Genomic DNA, 5,216 nt, shown 5'->3' with positions numbered 1-5,216 from the left:
ATATATATATATATATATATATATGTTGTATTTATTTGGGGTCATTTCTGGGTGCTGTTTTGTTCCTTTGATGTGTGTGTGTTTGCTCCCTGACTGATTGTTGCAGTTGTATAGCAGCTCGACATCAGGTACAGCGGTGATTTCTACCTCATCCTATTTTTCAGAATCATTTTAGCTACTCTGGTTCCTTTGTCTTTCCATATAATGTTTAGAATAAGCTTGTCTATATCTGCACAAAAGCCCTGCTGGGATTCTGATAGGAAATGTGCTAAACCTGTTTAGCAACTCAGAGAGAACTGATTTCTTTACTACCTGGGCCAGTCAATTCCTGAGCACTGTGTGTCTCTGTCTGTGTAAATCTTGATTGCTATATGCGATTACAATGTTCCAGCATATGGAGCGTGTACATGTTTTGTTAGGTTTATACCTAACTAGCTTTAAAACTTTTTTTTAGCCGGGCATGGTGGCGCATGCCTGTAATCCCAGCACTCGGGAGGCTGAGGCAGGAAGATCACTGTGAGTTCGAGACCAGCCTGGGCTACATAGTGAGTTCCAGAGCAGTCTCAACTACATAGTGAGACCCTGTCTCAAAAAACCAAAAAAACCAAAAAACAAAAACTTTTTTTTAATGATATCAAGGTTTTACTCTGGCATGACATTTCCATGTGCTTATTGCTAGTAGATGAAAATATGATTGATTTTTGTGGTTTTTCTCATATCCTGAAATATTGCCTGAACTCATTAGTTTTATAAGCTTTTTTTTTTTTGTAGATTTCTGGGGATTTCTTTGTAGACAATCAGGTCATCTACAAATGCGGGTATTTCCCTTTTTCATTTCAATCTGTAGGCAACCCAGTTCCATTTCTTGCTTTATTGCAACTTTCAGGTCTCTCAGTATTATGTTGAGTAACAGTGATTATCAGGGTGATCTTAGGGGCAAAAATCAGTCTTTGGCTATTAAATATGATAGTAGGTATAATATATGTATTATTATTATTAGCTGTAGGAGAGGTGGGGAAGGGAGGGGGAGAGGGAGAGGGAGGCACAGAGAGAGAGAGAGAGAGAGAGAGAGAGAGAGAGAGACTTTTTTATCAAGTTGAGGAAGGTCCCTGTATCCTTTTATTTTAGTTCCCCTATATTCTTAGCTTCCTGAGTGTTTTTCATGCAGGGTGTTGAATTCTGTCAAATCCTTTCTCTGCATTAATTATATTATTATGTGATTATTCTAGTTTAACCTGTTGATATGGAGGATTACACTGGCTGATTTTTGAATATGAAATCATTACATCCGGGAATATTCCCCAATTGGTCTCGGTGTATAATTCTTTGTATATACTGTGTTGCTACAGTTTGATTTATTTTTTCTCAGTTCAGAGGATGGATCCCACAGCAATCATTCTGCCGCTAGCCACACCCTCAGCCCTTCTTACTTTGAGACAGTCTCACTAAATTGCCCGGGCTGGCCTCCAACTCTCGATCCTCCTGCCTCAGCCTTGAGTAGGGGCAATTACAGGTGAATACAACCACGCAGTGATTTGCTAAAATTGTAGAAGGAATTTTGTGTCTAAGTTCTTGAATGATATTCTTCTGTAGTTTGCTTTTGTGTCCTGCCTTTGGCATTAGGGTAATATTATCCTCAAAAAGCAAGTTAGGGAATATTCTCTGCTCCTCATATTTATGGAGTAGTTTTTGTAGAATTGGTGCTAAAATTCACAGAATTTTAAAGCTGAAAGACACCCGTGAAATCACGGAGAGCTGATGGGAGCCTTGGTTTGACTGTAGGGACCTTACAGACTCCATCTTTTGCTCTGCAGGTAGCCAGAATCAAGTGCAGATTTCTGAATCTTGGAGGATTAGCAAAGGAATAGAATGACTGTTCTTGACACACAGTACAAAGAAGACAGTGTGTTCAGCAGAAGCTGAAAAGCCTTTCCTAACAGAGTTGGCATTTGCTCTCTTCCTCGAACTATAAAACCAGCAAATGACAATGAATTCAAATGCCAAGAAGAAACCAAAAGGGCTGTGAGTCTTGGAGACTGATTTTGCCAGAAGCCAGTGCTGAGGCAAGGAGTCCAAGGCAAGTAGTTTATTTAGAAGGTGCAAAAGCACAACAAAACAAAAACAAATGAGTACATGGCGGAACAGGAAAGCTAGTTGATAAAGCATGTTACTAAGTCAGTTACCACATGGATGCTTGGAATTCAGTCAAGGTGGAGAGCCAACAGAAAAGACACATAAACCTCAGTGATTCCCTGAGGGCAGAAATCTCTGTAATATCCCATACCATCAACCTCTCTGAGGCACTGAGTATGAGCTACATTTTTTTTTTCTAATACTGGAGATTGAACCCAGAGTCTTTGCCCTGAGCTACAATCCCAGCTTTTTTTTTTTTTTTTAATTTTTGAGACAGGGTCTCCTTAAGTCCCTAAATTGCTCAGGCTGGCTTCCAACTTTTGATCCTCCTACCTCAGCCTCCCAGAGTGCTGAGATTACAAGCTTTCGCCACAGCCGAGAGCTGCTCTTGAGGTACACTATTCCTGGATTATTCTGGCATGCTTGGTGAGACCAGCAGCCACAGAAAGCCCTTCACAGAGAAATACAGGGCTGGGAAATCAGAAGTCAGGCAAGTGGCAGAGGCAAGCAGTGAGGGGTGTCCACCTGCGGCATCTGGTATAGCAGGTTAGGAGGCACAAGAGAAATGACCTTCCAGACAAAGGTCTGGATCATCTTAGAAGGAAAATATGCGTATCATCATTTAATTTACTTCAAATTACTTGAACTGTAGAAATATATTCCTTGGGGTGACACTAAATTTTTGTCAAAAATAATAATCCTGGCAGGCATGATGGTGCAGGCCTGTGATCCTAGAACTTGGGAGGCTGAGGCAGGAGGATTGCTGTGAGTTCAAGGCCACCCTGGGCTGCATAGCGAGACCTTGGCTCAAAAATAAATACAGACATACATAAATACATACATACAGAAAGCAAACCTAAATATCATCATCTGATCCTATTTACCATGTTAAAAGAATTGGATTAACTTATCCACGCTAAATGAGGAAGTACCCTGAATACGAAAAAAGCAATAGATTCCCATGCTGAGAATAACCTATGGATTAATATTTAAAGTTTCTTAAGAGTAGAGATGATGTCATAATAAAAATCCCCAGGACAGATAGTATAATAGTGCTAGTCATAGGTTTCTGGAAATGCTGATATGACATCTTTTAACCCTGGAAGCTTATTTATAGAAATCTGTAATGATTATTGATCCAAAATATACTTAGGTTTGTTTGATTCTTTTAAAAAATTCCATGATGGAGCGGTATAGTTTTTTGTATTTTTTTTACCATGGTCCAGAGCATCATATCTCTATATTTTCAGTTTTAGAAGGTTCTCATGTCTCTGCCAGTGTTGGAGAATTTGGGAGAATATAATTTGACAGGTTAATTTGAATGCCAAAGATTGTCATAATTTAATATTACCAAGGAGAAATGAATATTCACTTTTCCAAAAATACAGAAGGAAATGATTTACTCTTGGAGAACTTTAAAAATTATACACATGAATATTTTAAACTTAATGTCATTTCTATGAATCATAGCCGAATATAATACTGTAAATTTATAGACTAGGGTTAAAAATTTGGGGTTTTTTGGCAATATTCATCTGTTCAAATCTTCCTGGCCCACGAATCTGAGCCTCTCACCTTACTCCCAAGCAGAGATTTAATAGTAGAGATGAAGTAGGTTCTCATGTTACTTAAACTTCATTAATTTGATAATGTAGTATATACATTTACCTATTACATTATGAAAATAAGCCACAAAACAATTTTAAATTAAGGCACACTTAAAATAACTTAGCCAAGTACTATTCGTGAAAAGGAAGCCCTGATGTTTGACTTTTTTCCTTGTTTTTTGGTACTAGGGATTGAATTCAGGGCCTGTGCATTCTAGGATAGTACTCTACTTCTGAACTATACCCCAGCCTTCTAAATATTTATGTATTTATTTTTGAGCCAGGGTGATCTAGTTACTTTTCTCATTACTGAGACAAATGCTTAACACCCACAAGTTAAGGGAGGAAAGGTTTATTTAGCTCACAGTTTGCAGAGGTTTCAGTCCATAGTCAGCTGGTTCCAAGGCAGGTGGCATGGCAGAGGGGCATCACAGAGGAGAAACAGTTCATGGTGGGCAGAAGGTAGCAGAGGAACCAAGAGGGACAACTACAGCTCTTTCTACCCCTTATATCTTATCCAGGCTACTTAGGGTGGGCAGCACTCACACCCTTAATCCTAGCGCCCTTGAGCCTAGTAGTGCACCAGAGTCAATTCTAGCTTCACATACTCTGGATCCAACCACCTCTGAAAAGCCCCACCTATGCCTGCATGAGGCTTTGGGGGCCATCTACACACAAGCCATAAAACAGGGTCTTGCCAAGTTGCCCAGGCTGGCCTTGAACTTCTGATCCTCCTGCTTCAGCCTCCCAAGTAGGTGAGATTCCAGGTGGGTGCCTCCATGCCTGGCTCAAGCCATTAGAGACCAGTTCCCTCCTCTTCCTCTCAGCTGCTACCTCCTTCTTAATTCCCTCATAACTAAAAGTACAACAAAACCTTTAGGAAGTGAATTTCTCTTACCTCTCTGTATATGGAACATGGGGAGATGGAGAGAGGGATAGAGGCAGGGGAGAGAAAGCTTGATTTGGCTGATTCAAAGCCTGGCCTCTGTTATTACAGCACCCTGCCTCCACAAAGCGGATAAACAAACATCAATCTAGCACTCACCACACAGAGAGAACAGCTGGAAAAGCAATATGATAATGTGTGTGAACAGCAATGTGAAACACTGAAAATCTGCTGTAAGTGGTGCCACTCTTGAGATTTTTATCCCAGGGATGTAATTCAACAGGATGAAGTGAATGTGGACCGTGGCTTAGGAGAGAATAGGAGGCCGAACATACTGAAGAAATTGTCCCACTTCAAAAACCAGAGAAATCCTAGAGAAAATGAAAAAAATCTCTCTTACAAGACATGGCTGAGCTTGTTAGGAGGAAAATCCTTAGGAGTGAAAAGTAAGAGAGAGAGCCAGAAATGAGCCCGGAGTACATCTGTCAATGCCAGGGACCTGAAGTTTCAGATATTAATGACCTTGTGTGTGTGGAAAGCAAGATCTTGAGCTTAGGGAAAGCAGGAGTTAGAATGGAGACCTCTGCATA

Source organism: Fukomys damarensis, unplaced genomic scaffold (genome assembly GCF_012274545.1).
Source record: "Fukomys damarensis isolate Sample0158 unplaced genomic scaffold, DMR_v1.0_HiC HiC_scaffold_39, whole genome shotgun sequence".
Taxonomy (NCBI): domain Eukaryota; kingdom Metazoa; phylum Chordata; class Mammalia; order Rodentia; family Bathyergidae; genus Fukomys; species Fukomys damarensis.
Note: the sequence above shows the minus strand (reverse complement) of the source record.